At 37.5% G+C, this 25,048-nt stretch overlaps 1 protein-coding gene across 1 annotated transcript in view; it reads left to right on the forward strand.

The window, feature by feature from the left end:
• The window catches only part of CTNNA3 (catenin alpha 3), a 1,794,797-nt gene that overhangs the window by 403,083 nt on the left and 1,366,666 nt on the right, over positions 1-25,048 (forward strand). The window lies entirely within an intron of this gene.

Here is a 25,048-nt window from a genome sequence, read left to right on the forward strand (position 1 = left end):
TGAGTATAGGGTTCAGCAGGGCAATAGTGAAAATATAGGAGATGTTTGAATTTAGCTAGCATTGAATAAAAGTCAATTCAGCATGGACTACGGATGGTGTAGTCTTTACAGAGCCAATGCAGATTGGAGCGTTCTTAACCTTTATAAAATGTGACACAAGGTCTTAGATTTTCTGTAGATTTTGTTTTTTTTCTCAGAAACTCTGGAAATACTACTTGAGAAAAAAATGTGTGCTTTAAGTCATTTTGGGACCATTAGAAATTCTATCTCCTCCCAGTCAGCTATGGGCGATCTGTACACTCCTTATACTTAAGGTCTAATGCCATTTAGAAAGTAGAAGAAAACTTGACATATACTTGTATTTTGAGCATGAAGACTCCTTAACCAAAAGTGTGAAATAAAATGAAAATTTTATAATAGGACTCTTTTGTTCACCTGCTTAATTATTAGTGGCATAATTCAAAATTATGAAGGTCCAATGTGAGAATTTTTATAAAGGGTATGGATTTGAGTATAAAACTGGTGACAGGATTGCTCAGTAAAAATACTTTATGTGAATAATTGAAATGTGCTAAAATTAGTCGGTGATTTTTGCGGCCCCTTCAATTTGATGTAGCTCCATGGTCTTAATATTTGATAACTTTGGCTTCTGACCAAAAATCTTCTGCCTGTCAAGAAATCCAACATGTGAAGTAGATTTTGTTAATAAGGGAATATTAGCAATGCTGTGTCCTGCTTTTGAATCTAGAATATCCCCATTTTAACAAAGAAGACGCTCTTAGTTAAGTATTTTTCAGGGCAATTCAGCTGTCTTAGGGAGCTCAAACGATCTTATTGTATTAAAATGTCTTCTCCTCTGATCTGTAAAGTTTTGAAAGTCTTATCACCTTTAAATTACTATCATACTTAAAATTGCAAGTTAGACCGAAAATGCATGCACATAGGTGTATACATAAGAAAGGATAGCTACATAATTTCAGGGGCTCATTGTGTACTGAAAATTCGGGATCTATTGAAAGGACAGAATGAAGCTCTTTCTTTTATCGGAGGACTCACATTTTCTTGAGATTACACCGTTATTCTTAAATAGGATGTTTAATGTTGGGCTCCCATAGGAATGAAGTGCTTGTGGTCTGAAGGAAAACCATGGATTTCACCAGCAGTGTTGTCTCAACTCCGTGCTTGGAGCCCATAAGCCTGCCCTGGGTCTTCTCCGCCCTTCTAATAGCCTCGCCCCGTGAGGATAGTAGAGAGAGCAGGGTCAGCGAGCTGGTGGCCCTCAGGGAGGCAGGGACAAGGTGGACTGTGTGTAAGTCTAGACTTCAAGTGCTCATTCTCATGTGCTCTGGCTTCGCCTACAAAGAATATTTTCAAAGATAAAATTGTTGAGTTTCACTGTGGAAGCAGAGTATGAATCTTTAAGTATGGGGGCCATGTCTGAGTGTGGAACCCTGTCACATGGCCCTGAAATTGGCCCTTCGCATAAACACAGGCCACATAAAAACAAGGGGATAAGGTTAAAAACCACACCGCAGCTTATTAAGGGTGAAGTGATGGGAGCATTTCACCCATAGTGCATTCATTAAAAAGGAGTATTATCTGTAGAAATTTATATTAAAAAAATAAAACCAACTAAAGGTCAGTCTGCTTTTTATTATCACTTCGTGCCACCAATTCTAAACAGTGAGAGTGATAAACTAATTTTTCTCATAAAACTCTTGTTTCTTTTAGTTCTAAAGAGTTGCTGTGGTTACTGCTTAGTTCTATGTAAGATTCAAATGAGTACTTTTTAATGATTATCTTTTAAAAGAAATTATAATCTTGATGAGTTTAAACAGTATTAGAAATAAATAATCATAACATGGTGATTATAATAATCATAATATGGTGACTATAAAGACAAAGAACTAGAAATTGAGTAACTTCAAGTTCTGTTATTCTGTGTGACCACTTGGAGTTTTTATTTGCATTGAAATTTTATAACAGTGAAATAGTGTGAACTATGTATGAGTGGAATGCTTTTGTTAGCTAAGTGCCAATTTTAAGTCATACGTAAAATACTTCATTGAATTTGAATAATAGCTTTAAAATCTAAATTTATTTTTCTTTTAGAAATGGTTCTTTGCTTTGAAGTTAAAGAACAACTCCCCCAAATAGTGACTATAATAGATTGTACCTAAAAAGTAATTTTGTCATATGGAGAAGGGGGTGTTAAGAAGTTATCTGCCCGGTGTAGCAAATTTGCAAAGGAAGTTAGTGGAAAATGCATGATATTTTTTTCTGCTTCTTATTGCTTTATTAAAACTACAGATTTAATCTGCTAGTTTTCCCAAGGCCAGTTACTTGTGGGCACAAACCTACTTATATTTGCTAAGATCCCTGTTTAGGTAACTTTTAAAGGAGGTAAGAGAGTTTTAATTTATAATATCCAGTGATAAAAGGTAAGTCATCCAGATAATTACCTTAATTTTCTTTTTTTTTTCTTTAAGGGAAGTCTTATTTGTAAGAATTCAAGTATTTTTCAGTGAGTTAAATTTCCCCGTTCTTCATACTTGGTGGTTTTCGCCTTTCTTCCCTTTCCACCCTGTTTCCCTTCTTGTTCCCTTCCAGCAAAGGGATTAAAATATCTCTCCTCATGCCAGTCCTTCTTGATAGTTCTCATGATGTTGGAACACACACTTTATGTGTTGGCCTTTCTTATGAGGCTGGAGCTGGGTTCTAGATGCGCGCTGATGATCCCTGGGCCTTTGCACAGACAGAGCCTTTCTGGCAGTAGGAGCTCAGTAATTAGGATTTGGCTACAGGCAAATGAATGTTGCGCTTGTTTCTTCTCAGATTTTTACCCTTAAATGACAATGTGCCTAAAGCAATTCATCTGTATTTATTTACATAGTGGGGAAGAGGTGCGGATGGGTAATGGTAAATTTAGGAATACAGGAAAGGAAAGAGCAAAGAGCAAAGGAATTTAAGTATATCCTTATATATTATTCTAATATACTGAAATATACATACATATTTGGTGATATAAATATATTTAATGACTTGTATCTTCATTTTTATTGGAGCATAATGTTAAATACTTGTTGTCAAAGGCATTTTTTTAAAGAAACAAAGGCTGTTTGCCTAGATAATGTCTGATTATCTACCTTGATTTTGTCGTATAGAGCTAAGATCCACTAAGTGTTTTTACTGATAGTCAAAAATCTATTTATGTACATATTCTATTACCATTTTATTTTCAAGCTAGCCTATAAATGATTTTAAATATGTACTTATAATATTATTAAAAATCACTCTAAGAACATTGTGATCATCTCTTTTTCTTTGAAGAGGAATGGATCAAATTTGATCAAGCCCCTGAATACTGGAGCTAAAGAGAAGGAAGCAATCTGGAAAGCTGTGGGTGTATTATCAGAACATGTCCCCAGTTGTCGTTTTACTCTGTTTATATCACAAAGGATGCTCTTTTATAGCTCGTTCATCATTGTTTATTAAAGAGAGTGTGCCTAAGATTTCAGGCCAGTTCTGGTACTTAAGTCCTCAACTTCATAGTTTAAAAAGTACTGTCCCTTTGGTAAACTTAGTTTGATTTTCAGATCAGGCCCACACAAGCAAGGCAAACATAAATACACTGCCATTAGTATTCATAGAAAACTAATGTATGAAGATATTGCGCGGTTTGTGTAAAAAGTACGATTTGGCATTATTTGAATAAAAATACAATAATGGGCCCGATAATACCCTTGCCCCCCAAAATGCCCCTGCCCAATCCACGGAGTTTATATGGCAGCAGTGACTTGGAAGATGCGATTAAGGTTTAGAGCCTTGAAATGAGAAGATGATCTTGGGTAATCTGAGTGGGAATAATCTAATTATACAAATCTTCCACAAGAGGCTCATTCCTGGATATGTCCAGAGAGGTGTTTACCAGAAGCTATTTACTTTGTTTCATTCACTATGCAAAGATGATAATAAACTATAAATAGCATTGCAAAGAATAGTCATCTCAGAACCCTGCGGACAGGGAAATGATCATAAATTCAGAAGCAAAAAGTCCATTACTCTTGCTCCAATTCTGACTCCTTGGAACTCTGTAAGCAGAGCTGCCTCCTAGGGTTTCCAGGTGGTAAATCTCTATAAAAGCAGAGTGTCAGTCCCTCCCCACTGCCCCTGCCCCGGAAGCAACTGATGAGTTCAACTGCCGACCTGTCAGTAGTAGCTGAACAGTTAACCACTGTACCACCAGCGATCCTTAGTCATGCTAAAGAAGACCATGAAAACTTAAGCCACAATGCATATGCCTAACATTATAGATCTCTTATGTGAATGTGACTTCAAAGCTTCCAATTTCACAATTCCTTGAGTTCAGAGCAGTGAAGACATGGGAAATGAACTCAGTCTATGTTTCTAGCAGGCGCAGTCTGCAAGTTCAGCTTGAATCTAAATAGCCTTATTTTCTTAAGCAGATCAGCAAGACTCTTGACTTGTTTTTCATTGACTTTCTGAGTTCACTAAATTCAATTTCTTCCATTAGTGAGAAAATAAACTATTTATAAGATCAGATATGTTTCTTAGAAATAACTTGCTTATCACAGATTACAACTTAATATGATTACTGATTAGGTGTATTTAACCTCCATCTATCTTCACATCCCTCTGACACTTAGTCTATTGCCACTTCTCTCTTTAACAGAGCTGTGATTGTGGCTGTCCATCATCTCTGACTCAGAGCAATTCCATGTACAAAGGAACCAACCCGGCCTGCTTCTATGCCATCCGACAGTTTTTATGTTTGAGCCATTGTTGTACCCACGTGTGAACCCATCTCATTGAGAGACAACTTCTTTTCCCCTGACCCTCTAATTTTCCAAGCATGATGTCCTTTTCCAGGGATGGATCTCACTTGAAGTCTAAAATACATGAGAAGTCTTGCCATCTTTGCTTTTAAGGAGAATTCTGGCTATACTTTTTTCAAGACAAATTTGTTCTTCTAGCAGTCCTTAGTACTTTATCAATATCATTATTCAAAGTCATCAATTCCTATGATCTTCCTTATTCATTAACTAGCTTACACATGCATATGGGGTAATTAAAAATACTGTGACCTGAGTCAGGCACACCTCACGTTTCAAAGTGACATCTTTGCCCTTTCACACTTCACAGGGGTCTGTGCGGCAGATGCACCCAATGCAATATGTCTTGTGATTTCTTGACTGCTTCTTCTATGAGTGTTGATCGCAAATCTTAGTACAATGAAACCCCGACAACTTCAATCTTTTATTTGTTTATCACAATGCTGTATACTAGTCCATTTTCTTTTATTTATATTGAGGTATTATCCATACTAAGAGCTATAGTCTTTGATCTTCAATAGTAAGTGCTTCAAGTCATCTTGGATTTCAGTAAGACTGTGTTACCAACATATTGATGGTTGTTAATAAGCTCCCCTCCAATTCTGAAGCCACGTTCTTCTTCATACAATCTACCTTCTCAATGTATGTACTCAGCAGATAAATAAATATGGTGAGGGATACAACCATCATGCACACCTTTCTGAATTTAAACTGGGTAGCACCTTCTTCTGTTCAAGACTGCCTCTTGGCCAATGTTCCATATAAGCACAATTGAATGTTCTGAGATTACCATTCTTTGCAATGCTATTTATAGTTTATTATCATCCTTGCATAGCAAATGAAACAAAAGTCAATAGCTTCTGGTAAACACCTCTCTGGACATATCCAGGAACAAGCCTCTGGTTGAAAATGTGTATAGTTAGATTATTCCCACTCAGATTATCCAAGATCATCTCATTTTAACGCTCTAAATCTTAATCACGTCTTCAAAGTCACTGCTGCCGTATAAACTAACACAGTCACATTCCAGGGTTTGGGTAGGGATGAATTTTGGGGGGGGGAGGGGTACACAAATAGTGCCATATCATCCTTTTTGTGCAAACCATGAAATCTCTTCCTGTATTAGTTTCCTATGAGTACTAAGGGTGTTATATTTATGTTTGCCTGTGCATATGTGAAAAATATGATATGTATGCCAAGAGTCTCTTCTGTGGTATCATTTTAAATACTTGTGATTTCAAATTATTATAGTCAACACTTACAAACTGTATGTTCTAACTGGGTAGTTCACATGTCTTTTTTGTTTACTATTATATTACAAACCTTTAGCAAAATGTCCGGCATTTTTAAAAAGCTTTTTACAAATTGTAGTTTTGAAAAAAAAGACTGAATGAAATGATTGTCTATTGGATAGCTAATGGATAAAGAGATTCTCAACTGAATGAATGCCCATCATATGCTAAATTCATATGGTAGCTAGCTTGTATAAAAAAGGTTCTTATTTTCAATGTATAAATCTATTCTAAAATTAATATGAATATTCAAGAGTGAAATTTTCTTATCACCTTTCTGAATTTGTATCAACATACAGTAATTTCTAAGACAAGATTGTTACCCAGAATACACAGAACCAGAGAGAATTCTACTTTTGCTTTTAAAATGTTTGAAATATGCATATGCCTTGTGTTCAGTGTCATCCCTACCTTGTGGAATTCTAAATAATTAATAAAGGCTCAAAGATTACTACGGAGACTTTTTTCCCAATAAAAGACATAAACTGCTCCCTGAAAGTGCACATTGAAAACATTCCAGCCTTAGTCCATCCCTCACTTTCCTTATGATGACAGAGGAAAGCAGCTAGAAGGGTGGACATGAGATGATTCTTTGGTACTAGACACAAGTCACAATAATAATTATTAATATTCAGACATAGCTCCAAATTTCTACTTTTTTGCTATGAACTCCAACTAGAATTGGTTATCATTGCATTGTATACTAGACTATGTATATTTTTTCATTCTTAAATATAGGTTATACAGTGGTGGTACTTTTTGAGTGGTTGATTATGTTGGAGACCATGTATTTTTGGTTTCTATGTGTCTGGATTTTACAACATTAAGTGTATAGAAATAGGTACTATCTTATATATGTTTGTGCCATATGTTTATGGGAAAACCAGAGGTGAACCAAGCTCAAAATAGAGTAAAACATGAATATTCAAAAATATATTAAGAATCTGTCAAAAACAAAACTAAACAAAAAACAAAAGAATTTGTCAAAAGCAGGCACACTGGAGACAGCTATAGAAACTAGAATATAGGAGCTGAGAAGACAACATGCAGGGAGTTGAGAGAAATAATAAATAGTGGGGATAGGCTTAAAGGAACAAAATGTGTTGTTTTTTCCCCTGTGCTTTATTTTCTGTGCCTACTTTAAATAGTAGGTACCAGGCTGGTATTCAAGTCTCTGAATTGTCCTGGAAATAAGATTGCTTGATTGTTTCAGTTATTATTCTTCTGTGCTGTTTGGGGTATTAGTGTTATTGCTGTTGCATAAATTTCCAAGTGACCTGGATGACTTTGGCTCTTCTTTGACAAGCCGAGCTCAGAGTCACCTAAAGCGGGCATAGGATGTTCCCTGTGGGATTTAAGAGAGACTTGTGCAGTGCTCTGTGGGAGAAAAGGAGTGGTCTACATTCTTCCATTAATGGAATGGTCCTTTAAACATTTCTTGTTTGTACTCTAATGTCCTGGTTTCCGTTAACACCCCAAATTAATAGGGATAATGTTATGGAGATATAGGCTATGTGATTACTGAACAACTAAGAAAAGCTACATTAAAAAACCAAAATGGGAAACCATTAAAAAAGTAAGAGAGACTGAGATGGAAAAAAAGACATTGTATAGAGCCAGAGTACATGAGGAGAATATAAAGTGATTAGTTTAAAATTAAAAAAAAATGTAGGATGTTTCACAGTGATAAAACTTAGATTTCATGCATGGGCAATTCCCAGCTGAAAGTCCCGCTGAAGGTTTTCTTATCTAGGCCAGAAGTCTAACGCCGAGGACCCTTTCAGCAGAGAGAAGCATGGTTTCTGATCTGTACGGGGCTGGTCAGGCATTCACTTTTTGGATTGTTTTGGCTCCTTTTCCAAGAAATGACTTCCTTTATTTTCCAGTAGTCAGGTCCTGCTTAGACTCACATTGTTCTTAGAAGCTCCTGCTGTGATTTTTAATATTGGACTTTAGACAAGTTCTTTGTTAAATTAAAAAGAACTGGGTTGAAAGAAATTACAGAAATAAAATAGGAATTAAAAGTCTAGGCATGAAGTATTAGGTTGAAATTGTACAAAAATGTAAGGTACTGAACATAGCGTCATTCCTGCGTCTGTACCTGAAACCTGATGTACAAAATTATAGCCGAGCCCAGTCAACTTCAGAACCATGAAAGACCAATTTTATTAGCCTCTCGGTTTTCTCTAAAGTAGATGGTATTCCACAGCAATAGGTAACCAGAGACTCTAATTTGAGAAGAATATAAATGTTCTGAGCTCATTTACCATCAAATGTCAGGGACAGCCTAGACTGCAGCAGACAGAAGAGGGCAAGTCAGACTGTTTCTCAACCACAGGATTCTAGGATTATTAAAAATGACTTTGGAAAGAGGGACACAAAACTAATAGAAATGACTCACTTAAATTCACTGCCATCAAGTCAATTCCAACTCATGGCTGCCCTATTGGACAGAGTAAAACTGCCCTCTTGGGTGTTCAAGACTTTAAATCTTTACAAACCTGACCACCTCATCTTTCTCCCTTGGAGCAAATGGTGAGTTTGAACTACCGACCTTGCATTTGGGAGCTCCATAAGTAACCCACAACCTCACTAAAACTTTTCATTATGAAGTATAGATAATAGTTGATTCTCACAAATCATTGTTATTGTTGTTACGTGTCACTGATTGAATTCTGATCCACAGTGACACTATATACAACAGAACAAAGCATGGATCTTTAGTATTCCTTAAGTCATGGACCAAAGAGAAAACCAAGATCGGTATTACTATGATGATATAGGTTGTGAAACTTCTAAAGCAGAAGATTCTATTGCCCAGTGTAGGAATGGGGGTAAGGATAAATAAACTAGAGAATTAGCCCTTTTCAGAATTACATCTTAACAAGGCTTATTGGAGTCAGGGTACATTTATGCCATCCAGATGTGCTATAATCGCATTTAAGAAGTGATTTTGAAACCACAATTGGTATTCCTGCTCTCTTCAGTGATCTTGAATCAAAACCATTGACTATGGAGTGATTGTATTATTTGTGCTTCAAAACCATGAAGGCAAATGTTCCCTCGGCTTCTGTGGCTACTGTCCCCTCCTCTTGGCAATTATAATTGCAGTTGTAGGGACTGCTGTAGAGAGTTACAGTCTCTGGAACCACGAGGGTAAGATCTATACTGTCCTATAGGGTGACTATGAGACCACATCAATTTGATGGCTGTGAGTTTTCTATTTTTTAAATTTAAACATTTATTTTTAAAAAATCATTTTATTGGGGGCTCGTGCAATTCTTATCACAATCCATACATACATCTATTGTGTCAAGCACATATGTACATTTGTTGCCATCATCATTCTCAAAACATTTGCCTTCTACTTGAGACCTTAATATTGGCTGCTCAATTTCCCCCTCCCTCCCCATTCCCCCTACCTCATGAGCCCTTCATAATTCATAAATTATTATTATTTTGTCATATGTTACACTCTCCAATGTCTCTCCCACCCTCTTCTCTGCTGTCTATCCCCCAGGGAGGAGGCTATACATAGATTCTTGTAATCAGTTCCCCCTTTCTATCCCACATCCCCTCCATCCTCCAGGCATTGCCACTCTCACCACTTGTCCTAAAAGAGTCATCTGTCCTGGGTTCCCTGTGTTTCCAGTTGCTCTCTGTACCAATGTACATCCTCTGGTCTAGCCAGATTTGTAAGGTAGGATTGGGATCATGATAGTGGCGGGGTGTGGGTTAAGCATATAAGATCTAGAGGAAAGTTATATGTTTCATTGTTGCTAACCTGCACACTGACTGGCTCACCTCCTCCCCACAACCCTTCAGTAAGTGGGTGTCTGGTTGCCTACTGAAGGGCTTTGAGTCTCCACTCTGCACTCATCCACATTTCTAATGATATGATTTTTTTGTTCTTTGATATTTGATACCTGATCCTTTCAGCAGCTCGTGGCCCACACAGGCTGGTGTGCTTCTTCCTTGTTCTCTTTGTTGCTTTTGAACTAGATGGCCACTTGTTTATCTTCAAGCCTTTAAGACCACAGACACTATATCTTTTGATAGTCGGGTATCATTAGCTTTCTTCACCACATTTGCTCATGTGCACATTTTTCTTTAGCAATCGTGTCAGGAAGGTGTGCATCCTGGAATGCCAATTTAATAGAACAACATGTTATTGCATTGAGTAAGTGCTTGAGTGGAGGCCCCATGTCCATCCGCTGCCTTATTACTAAACCTATAAATATATACACATAGATCTGTTTCCCCACACTCTTATATAAATATATTTACACATGTACACTCCAGTCTTTAGACCTCTATAAATACCCTTTGTCACCTAGTTCTTTCCTCTATTTCTTTTTACTTTCCTCTTGTCCCACTATCATGTTCAGCCTTCATTTGGGTTTCAGTAATTTCTCTTGGTTACATTGCCCTTGCTGAATCTCTACCAGGCCTCTCACACCCTCCTTGCCACTGATTTTGGGTCCCTTGTTGCTCCCCTGTCCCTGGGTTGGTCAGCACCACCTCCTTACCCCTGCTTCCCCCTCTCCCGTGTCCCCCCAGAACCATTGGTCCCATTGTTTTCTGCTCCAGACTCTTCATCCAGTCTATCTCATCTAGATAGATCTGTAGAGATAATTATATGCACCAAAAATCAAGCCATAGCAAGATAGGCGATGTGTGAGAACACAGCAATGACAACAAAAAAGGAAACCAATTACCCATAGAAGAATAAAGTAATTAAAAGCAAGAAAAACCTGTAAATAGATCAAGATCTGATTTTTCATCTCTAGGCATGTCCTTCAGTCAGGTCCGAAGGGGTACCATGCTCTGGCCCCAGAGTCTGTCCTTTGTATTCCCTCAGGGGCTCTCTGCTCTGCTCCCACAGTTGCTCTGCCGCACACCTTTAGTGGTTTGCCTCGGTGTCACAGGGTCAGCCTGGTCCAGTCCTGACACTGAGTCTCCAGTGTTGTCCCCCTTAGGGCCTTGGGCTTTCACGGAATGGCATGACTTGTAGTGGGATCAGACATAGCGGGGATATCATCTTCCAGGCCTAATGGGCCAGGATATGCTCCACTCTCTCTTCCTTCCCCTTCACTTGCTCCCATGTGCTCTGATCAGACATGCCCCTCTCCCCTAGCTGCAGCTTCAGTGCTGTCCTCTAAAGTAAATTCTTATGGGGGGAGGGGTAGTTGTCCACGTAGCTGGTAAGGGAGCTGAGCCCTCAGACTCCTCCACTGCTCCCCACTCCTTGCGGGCACTCTGCATTCATCTGGCACTGGCTTTATATCTGGTCCCTCTTTCCCTGTGGAGACACAAATAATAACCTCCCCTTGGGTGGGTCAGTGCCCTATTCCCCCATTACCCATCTTTTTTTCTTTCCCCTTTCCTCCCTCCACCCTCGTTTTAGTTCGCTACCATATGTACCCCTGGATTTGATCTGACCCCTGCCATACTACCTGGACCTCACCCCTGGAATGTTTGTATACAGTAGCTTTTTCCCTGTGCCCCTTTAACATTTATCTTTCTGTTCTTTCTTTTATTTATATATATATAAACTTACCTCAGCAGACTCATGTTGTAATTGTCTTTTTATGTTTGGCTTACTTCACTTAGCTTAATTTCCTCCAGTTCTTCCCATGCGGCGATATGCTTCATGCGTTCATCACTACTTTTTAGCGATGCATAATACTCCGTTGTATGTATGTACCACAGTTTTTTAATCCATTCATCTGTTGATGGAAGTTTGGGTTGTTTCCAGCTCGATGGCTGTGAATTTTGTTTTGTTTTTTTGTCCCAAATACCAATACTTGAGAGTAAAAGCACATTTTTGTCTCCGCTGCTGCTGGCTTCAGGACAAAAGCAAGGTTGTGTCTTTGAGAACTAAAGAGAACCTGACTGAAGCCATGGTAGTATTTTCAGAGGTCTCATGTGCAGGTGCAAGTTTGACACAGAATCAGGAAGGCCAAGGGGAGAGCAATGCATTTGAGCCGCGGTGTTGCTGAAGCGTATGGGAAGTACCGTGACTGCCCAAGACCAGCCAGGCGTGTCTGGGAAGAAGTTCAGCCACAATGCCCCTCAGAAGCAATGGTGGTGAGATTTCCTCACAGACTTTGGACACATTGTCAGGAGAGACCAGTCTCTAGAGAAGGACTTCATGCTTGTGAAATGGAAGGGCAACACAGAAGAGGAAAGTTCTGGATTGACATAGCAGTTGTGATAACAGGACTAACTAGAAGCACAATTGTGAGGATCATGCAGAACCAGTAGTTGTTCGTTCTTTGGCACGTAGGGCCTCCAGAATCGGAAGTGACTGGATTGCCCCTAACAAACACAACCACAACCACACCTTTCAGTTAGCACTCAAGTGCTTCAACCACCGTTCCACTGTGATTTCTTCTGCCACACACAATCACAGTCTAGTTCAATCTTTTCTGGAGAGTTTCATAATTGAAATAATCCATATGCAAATTTTTAGATGAGCACTTCTCTCAATACTAATTCATCCAAATGATTGCATTTTTAATAAATTATCATTTTTCCCTTGCTGGATACTATTTCATGATATGAATATTCCACAGTTTATTTATTTGCCTGTAGTAAGACATTATGGGTTTTTGTTGTTGTTGTTATTGCAAGTTGTTGTCAATTTGATTCTGATGTACAGTGAGCCTATTTCCAGTCTTTTCCATATTTGACCCTTATAATCAGTCTTTGCCATGTTTGACCCCAGTGTTGCAGACACTGGGTCACTCCACCTTTTCAAGGATCTTCCTCTCCCCCATGACCCTCAACTTTACCCAACACGGTGCACTTATCCAAGCACTCGTCCCTCTTGATAACATGTCCAAAGTATGTGAGACAAGGTCTCACCATCCTCTCTTCCAAGGAGCATTCTGCCTGTACTTCAAAACAGATTTGATGGCCCTTGTGGTAATCCACAGTACATTCAGCTTCTGCACCAACCCCGCGATTCAAATGTGCCCTCCTTATTCACTGGGAAGCTTTCATGTGGACTGGAGGTGATTGAAAATACCATGACTCAGGTGAGATGCACAGTCGTCCTCCAGGGGACACCTTTGCTTGGCAGCATTTTAAAGACATCTGGTAGTGTAGTGGCCATTGTTAGATTGCTTGACCGCAATTTTCACAAGCACTGATTTTGTTTTCAAGTAAAGAAAGCTTTGAGAATTTCAGCATTTTCTTGGTTGATTCTGATATTGCTCTTGGTGCAGGTATTTATGTCGAGATGCAATTGATAGTAAAGCTGGTAGTTTGTGATCCTCACCAGGGAGCGGGCGCTTCAAGTTGTCTTCAGAAAGCAAGCTTGTGCCATCTTCATATCAGGTTATTAATAAGTCTAGGTCTACCAATTCTGATGCCATGTTATTTTTCAGATCCTCCAGCTTCTGTAATTATTTGTTCAGTATACGAATGGGCTGAGTATGGTGAAAGGACACAACCCTCACATATAACTTCCTGATTTTAAATCAAGTAATATCCCCTAGTTCGGTTCGAATGACTGCCTCTTGATCTGTGTACAGTTTCCACATGAGCCCAATAACGTGTCCTGGAATTACGATTTTTAGCAAAGCTATCCAGAATTTCTTATTATCCATGTAGCCTTTGAGAACCCAATAAAACAGAGATAAACATGTTTCTGGTATTTGGGGGTCTCAGCCAAGATCCATCTGACCTCCTCATTGATGCTTCTTTTTTCATGTCCTTTTCTAAATCTAGCATGGATTTTTAGCAGTTTCTTGTTGAAGCTGTTTTTAAATGATCTTCAACAACATCTGACTTGAGTGTAATATTAATGATATTGCTTGATTAGTTGATACTGGCTATCAGAGAGTACTAATAAAGTTTCTATGAATAATGTGTAAGGATTTTACATAGATATAAATTTTCTCTCTCTGGGATAAATGCCACGTGTGATTTCTGGGTTATATGTTAGGTGCATGTTCAGGTTCATTGTATTGTTGGTGTTGCTGTAAGAAATTGTCAATCCTTTGTCCAGAGTACACTCTATCACTTTACATATTCATGATTAAGTATGAGCACCGGTTACTCTTTACCCTCACCAAAATTAAGGTTTGTTTCTTTACCTTTTTAAAAAATTTATAGGTTTTTTATTATTATATTGGGGGCTCTTACAGCTCTTATCACAATCCATACATATATCCATTGTGTCAAACACATCTGTACATATGTTATCATCACCTTTTTAAAAAACATTTTCTTTCTACTTGAGCCCCTGGCATCAGCTCCTCATTTTCCTCCTCCTTCCCCAACACTCCCTCCCCTATGTCCCCTTGATAATTTATAATTGTTCTTTTCTTTCTTTTTTTTTTCATATCCTATACCAACCGCTGTCTCCTTTCACCCACTCTTCAGCTCTCTGTCCCCTGGGAGGGGGTTCCATACATCATTGTTCATTGTGATCAATTTCCCCTTACTCCCCGCCATTACTACTCTTACTCTCCTAGTATCGCTGCTCCCCTAATTGGTCCTGAGGGGGTTTTCTGCTCTGGATTCCCTGTGTTGCGAGCTCTTATTTGTACCAGTGTGCATATTCTGGTCTAGCTAGATTTGTAAGATAAAATTGGGGTCATGATAGTGTGAGGGGCATTAAAAATAATGGAAAGTTGTGTGTTTTGTTGGTGCTATACGGTACCCTGACTGGCTCTTCTCTTCCTTGCGGCCCTTCTGACAAGGGGTGTCCAATTAACTACTGATGGTCTTTGTGTGTTGGACAGGGTTCTCTAGAGAGACAAACCAGATTGCTAGTAATTATATATAAATATATTTGCAAAGATAGATATATAATACAAGAAATTAACAGTTAAATTTTAAAGCAGTGAGACACTAGCAGTCCTTTTAGGCTTGAGAGCTGCCAGTTGCCAGTCCCCTTCAGTAGAGAGAGCTGGGCTATATATATACAGGCAGCAAACAGCAAGGCAGGTCCCCAACTGTCATCAACTGTAGGTCCCCAGCTCCAGAGATGAACATTCCAATCGTGTGGGCTTAAAGGGACCTCAACTTACAGTGACACACTCCACAGAGTAGGCATCCCACAGGTAGTGTACCCCTTTAAACTGAGGCACAGAGCAACCAAGGTGAGGCTCACCGAGCCATTTATCCCTCTGCCCTTCAGTTAATCCTACTTGTGTTTATCGGCTAGGCTGGCACAATAAACTATAGCACTTTGAGTCTCCACTCTGCCCGCCCCCCCACCATTACCATTGATATACTTTTTGTTTGTTTGTTTTATTTTGGGTCTTTGATGCCTGATACCTAATCACATCATCACATCAACACCTCATGATCACACAGGTTGGTGCGCTTCTTCCATGTGGGCTTATTTGCTTCTCAGCCAGATGGCTGCTTGTTTATCTTCAAGTCTTTAAGACCCCAGACACTATATCTTTTGATAGCTAGGCACCATCAGTTTTCCTCACCACATTTGCTTATGCACCCATTTTGTCTTCAGTAACCATGTCAGGGAAGGTGAACATCACAGAGTGTTAGTAGAACAAATTGTTCTTGAATTGAGGGAGTGCTTGAGTGGAGGCCCAATTTCCACCTGCTATTGTAATACTTTATAAATAAATATATGTACATAGATCAATTCCCCTGTCATTGTATATAAATGTATTTGCATATATACATGCCTGTATTCAGACCTCTATAAATGTCCTTTTCCTCCTAGTTCTTTCCTCTATTTCCTTTTATTTTCCTCTCATCCCACTATCATGTTCAGCCTTCATTGGAGTTTAGGTAATTCCTCTCAGCTACATTGTCCTTGATTCAGTCCCCCACCCCACCCCAGCATCCTATGACCTCCACACCATCAATTTTAGATCATTTATTCTTCCCATGCCCCTGGGTTTGTTGGCACCTACCCCCTCTTTTCTCCCCATATCTCCTCTCCCGTGTCACCCCACAACCATTGGTCTCATTGTTCTCTCCTCTGGGTTGTTCATCCTGCCTATCTTGTCCAGATAGACATGCATAGATAATAATATGCACAAAAACAAAGCAAAGCATAACATAACAAGAAAGAGAAGACAAAAAATCAATCAACAGCTAATACAACAAACAAAAAAAAGAAAGAAATTAAAGAAAAATCAACAGCAAAAACGGAAAGTTTTTTAAATATTATTTTTTTCTGGGTGCTGGTAATGGTCCTCCTTTTTATTGTGTTTTAAGTGAATGTTGACATAACAGATCAGGTTTCCATTGAACAATTTCTATACAACTTGTTCAGTGACACTGGTTAGATTTTTTCAATCCAAAAGGAAGCAAAAAATAATAAAAAACAGAAATGATTAAGAATGGGTTAAAAGGGAAACAAGTGATGATATTAAAATTTACCTTAACTATATCTTCAATAATTCTGTTTCTGATGTTCTAGATGTGAGGGCAAGGTTTTCCCCATTCCTGGTCAGTGGTCCTAGGGTGTTCCATGAAGGCTGATTCTCCGTGGGGTCTTTGCAAATGGATTTTGGGCTTCCATTGTCATCCATAGCCTTCTAGACATCAACTGTTCAGAATTTAAAGTCTAATATATTTCTCCCCTCTGCCCCTGGATTTTATTTACAATTCGTGAACAACGTAGGCTGGTGTGCTTTTTTTTTCCCCCTGTGTGGGCTTAACTGATACTTCACTTGGATGGTCGCTTGTTTAAAGACAAGCTTTTAAGACTCCAGATGCTATTCTTTCTGAGTACCATCTGGTTTCTTTACCACACTATGCTATAGCACTCTTATCTTCACTGCTCCCTCCATGAAAGTCCTGAGTGAAGTCACGTAATAAGAACAGAGTTCTTAGGCTGGGGTTTAGAGTTGAGTGTGAGCTCAATATTCATTCATATATCTAATTCAACTCACTGCCATGGAATCAATGCTGACTCAGTGTACCCCCTGTAGGTTTCTGAGACTGTAACTATTTACCAGAGTAGAAATCCCAGTCTTTTTCCCCGTGGAGCCTCCAGCTTGTGGCTTTGAACTGCTGACATTGAGGACTGCAGCCCAACATGCAACCACTATACCATCAGAGCTGTATTCATATATCTAAAGTGTATATATATGCCTGTGCCTTTTTTGTTTTAAGTGCTCTAGTAGGTGTGTGGACATGTTGGGCTGCCGTCCTCATGGCCTGCAGTCTGAAGCCACCAGCCACTCTGTGGGAGAAACACTGAGCTTTCTACTCCCGTAAACAGTTACAGTCTTGGGAAGCCACACGGAGTTCACTTTGACTCAAAGCAGTGAGTCTGATTTTGGTGTAAGTGTGTAGTGATAGCCCATCATATTTTTAACTTGAATTCTCTAATAGCTCATGATTTCTAATATATTTTAATGCATTTATTTGTCACCCAGTTTTGGATTTAGTGGAATTCCTCATATTTGTCTGTTTTTCTCCTTGAAATATTGTTTTCTAATGTTTTGCAAATATATTTTTGCAAGTTTTAACTTTTCTTTTTAGGCTCTCAACTGGATCTTTCACAGATAAAAAACCAATTTTGATTAATCCAATTTATATAGTATTCCCACATCTGGATATAAACTTTGTGTCAGATTTAAGTGCTAGGTTTTGGAAGTTTTGTCTGATGCTTTCTTCTAAAATTTTCCAAATTTTAGAATGGTTAATTCCATGATTCATCTTGATATAAATATGTATAAACTTTGGGATTATTTTATACCAATCAACATCCAATTGCTCTAGCACAATTTGTTGAAATAATCTGTGCTTGCAACATTCAATTAATTTTGCATCTTCATTTAAAATAAACCATACTTGTGTTGGTGATATTTCTGTGTCATCCATTCTATTCCATAAAAATATTTGTCTATTTCTTGGCTACTATCATGTTTTATTACTAAATATAGATAGATAATTAATCTTGAAATATATATGTAGATACACTCATGTATAAGATGAGTTTTCAGCACATTTTTAATGCAGTTTTTGTGGTAAAAATAGGTGCCTCGGCTGATATTTGGGTCGGCTTATACTCAAATATATATGGTATATGTGTATATATAATTAGTGGAATATTACTGTTACTCCTCCTATCTTGTCCTCTTATTTAAAAGTTATTTTAACTTTTCTGTGTTAGAATAATATCAACAAAAGTCTTACCGGTGCCTTAAAAGAAACTGTGTAAAATCTCTATATTAATTGAGAAGAATTTACATCTTTACTAAAAATGATTAGGGAAGTGTTTTTTTCCTCCACTTCTATTTTCTCAAAAGAGTATAGATAGAATTAGTTTAGTTATTAAACATTTGATAGAGTATTCTGGTTAAACTACCAGAGAAGAGAGACTTCTTTATTTAGAGTTTTCAAATGCGTAATTCTATGTCATTATTAACTATAATTCAACTCAAACTCACAGCCACTGAGTTGCTTCCAACTCACAGTGACCCTGCAGGATTGAATAAGATTATCCCTTTGGGTTCCCAAGATGTTACATCTGTCCAGGAGTAGAAACTCCTTTTTCCTAAGGTATGCTGTACTATAGACTTCAGTGCTACATTAACTGATATCTACACATTAGGATATTTTATGTTGTATTTTTCATTTAATTAAATTTTTATTTTTATTCAATTGTATATTTTATTTTCATTGAATATTTTGTGATTTATAAGGTTTTGGTTTTCTAATTACTCAATTTGTGGGATTTTCTTGTATTCTGTAATTGATTTCTGGTTTGATTCCATTTTCTTAGAGAATATGCTTTTGCATTATTCAATTTTTTTATATTTGTTAAGCTAGTTCTTTGTTCAGGTTATAGTCTATCTTCGGATATATCTCTTGGGCATGTACAAAAGATGGGCATTCTGAAGTTATTGAATAGACTTCTGTAAATGTCAATTTTATTTTTATTATTATCATTAATGATGAATAAATTATTTGTGTATATGCTAGGTAATTATCTTATTATTTTGCAATGAGTACAAAATTGCCTCAATAATTTCACTTTCAGGTGTGTGGTCACTTTTGACTCATAGAGATCTCATTTCTGACACAGTGTGACCGTGGTCCCTATAGTTTCTAATGGTTAGTTTACTGGGCGTAAGTCCTCGGGGTTTACTTCAAAAGTGCCTCTGAATGGACTTAGCTGGTTAACCCTTTCCACCACCCAAGACAACCCTATGATTGTTGTTGTTGGGTGCTGTTGAGTTGTTCTGACTCCTAGCGACCCTGTGTACAACAGAACCGAGCATAACCCAGTCCTTTGCCATAATCATAATTGATATATAAACTCTCTTTGTAGCCCTTGTGTCAACCTATATAATTGTAGGTCTTCCTCCTTCTCACTGACTTATTTTTCCAGTATGACATCTTTTTCCAGGGATGAGTGTCTCCTGATGAAGCCCTGATGCAATAGTGTTTACATGTTTGGGTGCTAAAATCAGCAGTTCAGAAACACGGGCCAGGTCATGGTGAGAATTCCTACCCCTATAGAGTTACAGTCTCAGACAGTCACTGGGACAGCCTTCACATGTCCTGTAGGGCGTCTGGAATTCAGAATTGACTCAATGCAGTGAGTTTCAGGGACTCCTGATTGCATTTCAAGATACATGAGCCTCGTCATCCTCAATTCTAAGAAGTGTTCTTATTGTACTTCTGAAACAAATGTTTGTTCTTGTGGTGGTTCACAGTATTTTCAATAGTTACTATTATTATTCATATGTTAGAGGTGAAAGGATTGAAGTACAACCACTGTGTAAATGAACCCATGATTTGAACTGAGACAACCTGACTTTACAATCATTTCTTTGCAGTCCTCCTTGAATACCCTGTTCATTCATTCATTCAATACATATTTTTATGTGTCTGTTATAAACCTCACACTAAAGTTGCTGAGTAACTAAAGTGATGAACTAAAGTGACGTAACTTCTACTCTCCAAAGTCAACAGGTTGGTGATGAGATAGACATAAAATTAAGCACCCAGATGAACATAAAGTTACAAAATGAGTGGGGGACGGAGGAAAAGCGCAAAGTTCTAAGAAAGGGGACAACTTTTAAGTTTAAAGGAAGAGAGATGATATAGAAGGCCTCTCTTTGTTATGTTAAAGACCGAATGGATTAATAGGTATTAAATGAAAAGAGGAGGTAAAGATCAGATAAATTTTACATGGAAACATAAGTGGTTACATAAATAGCAGGGAGTGGAATGCTCTTGGTGACTGTGATTCCTGAAAGAAATTCAGGATTTCAGTTCACATATTGAAAGGAATGATCATATGAGATGAGCCAAGGGACAGGTAGGCAGGGATCATAATAGCCCTTACAGGCTATGCTAACAATCTGATATATGACACAAAACACATTGTGTACAAATTGGAAGTGACTAAGAATGACGGGTAGGTTGTACCAGAATCCTTTTAATCACGTTGTTTAATGTGAGAGTAGCACTACTGCTGTCAATTTTAGGTAAAAATTCATGAATGTTTTATTCTAGAAATCTTCAAGCATCAGAAGGTGTAGTAGTTACATAATCTGTTGTCAATTTGAGAGGATTAAGAGTGAATAAGTTGGAGTTTAGCCTGTCAATCAGGTGGCAGCTGGATGACCTTATTTGGAGACATTCAGGAGATAGTTTGCTTAAGGTGAGACACAGACTCACTCCCTAGGAGACCATTGCAGCTGACAAGACACATGGAGCTATGCTAGTGCCCTGAGCTAAGGAGCCACATGGAGACCCCTGTCAGCATTGAGATGCTTCCAGCACTACTGGATCCACAAGACTTCCCACCCACTGGCCTGTGATCTTCCTGCATTATGTGTCATTGCATGTGTTTTGTGAGTCTGAAAAGGACTTTATAGATTGATATCAGACATATGGGTTAATATTGGACTTAAAGAGGTGATCTGGATTGGGCTGTGATGTTTTCTTAATGTACAATTATACTTATATAAAACTCTTTTACACATGTGTGTGTTTATGATTTTGTTTCTTTAGTCTACCCAGACTAACACAGAGGGTTTTTCTTTCCCTCAGATTTCCTTGATTTAATCTTTGTAGTGCTAGTAACTCAAAGGCAGAGCTCTTACTGGACTTGTAATCCAATGAGAAATACAGCCCTCACATACAAACTTAATTACTCCTGCTCAGGTTGAATTGTGAGATGTCATCCATCTCCTCTCTAAAATGTGAATCCGGTTTATTGGAATATGCTTTCCTTTAGGGAGTTAGTAATATCGCCTTTGGTATAACTTCCTTTATTTAAAAAAAAGCTCATTGATAATTTTAAGATGGAAAGAAATGAAATACATACTATCTATATATTTATTTTCAGCTACCTCATTGATATTATAGGCTCACATTTATCATGAAAGCTATAACCCTAAAGTAAATTATAATATAAAAAATGTATCTGGTATTTAAATACATATTTATATATGACATACACATTGGATGTATTTAGGAAATAAAGTCCACGTATTAAGAAGCCTGATCATATTTGATAGCTATTTTAAAAAATGAGACTTTTTATAAGGGTACAAATTGTATTTGTTTATCATTCTTGCCTATATTTCTTCATGAAGAAGGATCATACAATAAACTGGTATATTGTATTTTATGTTCTTCATATATGTTTAAATTACATTTTCTTTTTTTCTAATAGACAAATCTATAATCCACAGTTTTAAAAGATAGTTTAACTACATGAGAGAAACAGGATTCTTTTTAAAGATAGAAAATATACCTGATGGCATAAATATGAAGTAAATTCTTATGTTGTAGTAATTTAATTAGTTCAATAAAAAGAAAAATTGTATCTTCCACAAAACTGAGCTGCACAAGATCCTCTCTCCTGCTTCTTTTTCCAACAGGAGTAAGATTAAAAGTATTCATTCTCTTTTAATTAATATTAATAATCTGGGTGTTTTGAATTTGACAAAGTGAGGACTTGCCATTAGAGAACTGCAGGTTGATAGTCTAACTCTGAAATTTACCTTTTCTGAGGCATGGAGCAAGCCTCTCCACATTTCTGAATCTGAAATGAATCAAAACACCAAAGTCATTGGCCTCGAGTTAACTCTGTTTATATAGACCTTGATTCTTTCTGGATAAGTAAGCCATAAACCATATGCAAAAATACTGAAAGCTTGATAATTTTTGACAAGTGTAATAAATGGAAGCTATGTTTCAGATATTTATATATTGTCTATTTTCTTTAAACTTAAACATTTCTGAAATTTAATTTACTTTATTATACATAAATGAAAATTTAATTAAATCCTCCTGTGATTATAATAGTAAGAAGCATAGATAAGTAAGGAATTAATTAGTCACATGAAATGCTGTTTCATAATCAATGAATTTAATTTTTTATCATTTCTGAAGTAACCATCTTTACGATAACTTAATCCCATTGCATTATGAAAAGAATTTAAATTTATAGATAATTAATTATGACACTAATAGGAATATATACTTTCCCTAACTTTTTTATATCAGTCATGTTTTCCTCCCAATTTAGTGTGGCCGTTACATGTTGGGCTGATAACAGCAAGGCCATCAGTTTGAAGCTACCAGTGGCTCCATGGGAGAGAGATGAGGGCTTTCTACTCCCATAAAGTATTACAGTTGATCCTGTCCTACAGGGTCTCTACTTGTCAGAAGTGACTCAGTGGCAGTGAGTTGAGTTGAGTCTCCCAATTTAACAGATTAATAATCTTTAGATCCACTTTAATTCATTCTTCTCGTTTTTCTTGTATATAATCAAATATAAAATCTTAGAGTTTCTTCTTTATGCTGCATGTAATCCAATATTTTCAAAATTTTGTTGTGTATATACCTTGGCTTCTGGCCAGGTAGGACTTAATACTTCAGACAAAGGGCATGAGAGATGAGACCAAAGGGGAATCTCCAGATCCAACCCTTGCCCCATTTTAAACACAATGAATTTACTCTGTTAGTTGTATATTAGTTCTGCTGTAGCTGATGCAACTTGAGTTTATGAATTAATGAGATAAAGCACAAAAGATCCAGGATGTTGTGTAGGTTTTGGAGAGAGAAGAGAGAAAGCGGGAAAGAGTTAAGAAGAAAAGAAAACCAGCAAGCATCTGGCTTAGTAGTTTGGTAGTAGTGACTGGTATGACTATTAAGAACAAGAATGTTTAATCAATAATCTTACATTTGTCTCCCATGGTGTAAACTCTGTAACTCAATTATTCAATAACATTTACTAAACAACAAATTTTCTTCTACCTGAATCATGGAACAGGACTAGTTTGTACAGATAGACCCTTACTTGATGAGATTATGAGAAAACCCACAAAATGGGGTGATCCATAAACTGAACTGCTTTTAATATAAGCAGGAGCTAATTTGGGTACCTAGGTATGTACACCTATGGTGATTTGCAGAAAATAAGGGGGCGGGAACCAAGTATTGCCTAACGATGAAGAGGGGATTTGATTTATTTATTATCCTGGGCTAAAAGAGATGGACCACTCTACTGAGTTATAGGACATTATGAGAGACCAGAAGCTTGAAGCTTGAAGCTTGGTTTATTATTGACTTTATGAATAAAACTCATATTTATAATCTAGCCTAAAATTACTGTTAACTTGTAAACTTTTCTATATCATATTTGTTATTATGTTCTTGTTACCATAGTAATTATTTCTTTATTTCTGAAAAAATAAAAGAATAAAATACATTACCTCATTCTTTTTATTCACACGAAGATCATCCTGTGATGGATAATTTGATGGCTGGTTCTCATGTGGTTCTCCAAATAGTTAGAAATGAAAGAAACCTGGGTTAAGTTGGGTTTTCTGAAGAAACAAAACTGGTGGTGCTTGTATGTGTTGTATATAAAAAGAGATTTATATCAAAATGGTTTACACAGTTGTTGAAATAGGTAAATCCAGTCTGGTTCAACTCAAACTTCTCCTGACTCAAGGAAGCTGATGAACAGGAACTAAGAGGACATGGAGGAATTAGAGCCAGATGACAAAGCAGAGACAGTACAGGGCCCAGGCTCGTGGCTACAGATCTCTGAAGTCAGCTGAATTGAGTCCGTTGTCTCCAGGGCTTCTAAATCGGTAGGTGATGCAAGTAGAGACTGGGGACACAGATGTAAGATCCGTCCCAGCTGAAGGCCCCTGGCCAAAGAGGATTTGACTCTCTTTGGTTTCTACCTCTTTTGTACAAGATTTATAACTACAAGGAGGTATCTTCAGACACCCACTTGTGTGACTCCACCCTAAGCCTGGAGTGCCTAGTTGATATAACCCTTACCCGTCACAAAAGCAAAAGGCAAAATGAGATTTTATTTGATCTATTCTGTATTGAGCCATTTAAGGAATCCAATGGGAAGATATTCAATGGAAGACCTTCCTCCTTGGCTTTGTCTATGCTATATAAATATTAGAAAATCAAGTACTATCAGCAACATGACCTTAAAGGACAAACATATCATTTTCATTTTTAAGCAATTCAAGACAAAATGAGGAGGTAGCCATGTATACATTATAGAAAATTGAAAGAAATTCCATTCAAAGAAAAATATTTTGAAGATGTATATACATCTGGAATGTGCTGGTGCGTGATGGAGTAGATGTCTAATACTATTGATTTATGAGATGGTGGGGTGGGGGGAGACTAGCCATATATACTGAAAAATAAAATATTTGAAGTACATCTGTGTATTCTTCATACCAAATCTTAAAATAAGTTAGATAAAACTGCTAAAAATGATGGGTTGTTGGCCTTTTTACGTCTCACCATGATACAGCACATGCAGATAATGGAATCTGTCCATACTCTTATGACCCTATTTATCACTGACTTTGAGCTAGTAAATGCTCCCAGTTTCAAGTTATGCAGCATCATTTAAAAGCAAATGTTCTTATGGTGGGGAGGACATCTCATAAT

The sequence above is a fragment of the Tenrec ecaudatus genome, chromosome 16, assembly GCF_050624435.1.
Source record: "Tenrec ecaudatus isolate mTenEca1 chromosome 16, mTenEca1.hap1, whole genome shotgun sequence".
Taxonomy (NCBI): Eukaryota; Metazoa; Chordata; class Mammalia; order Afrosoricida; family Tenrecidae; genus Tenrec; species Tenrec ecaudatus.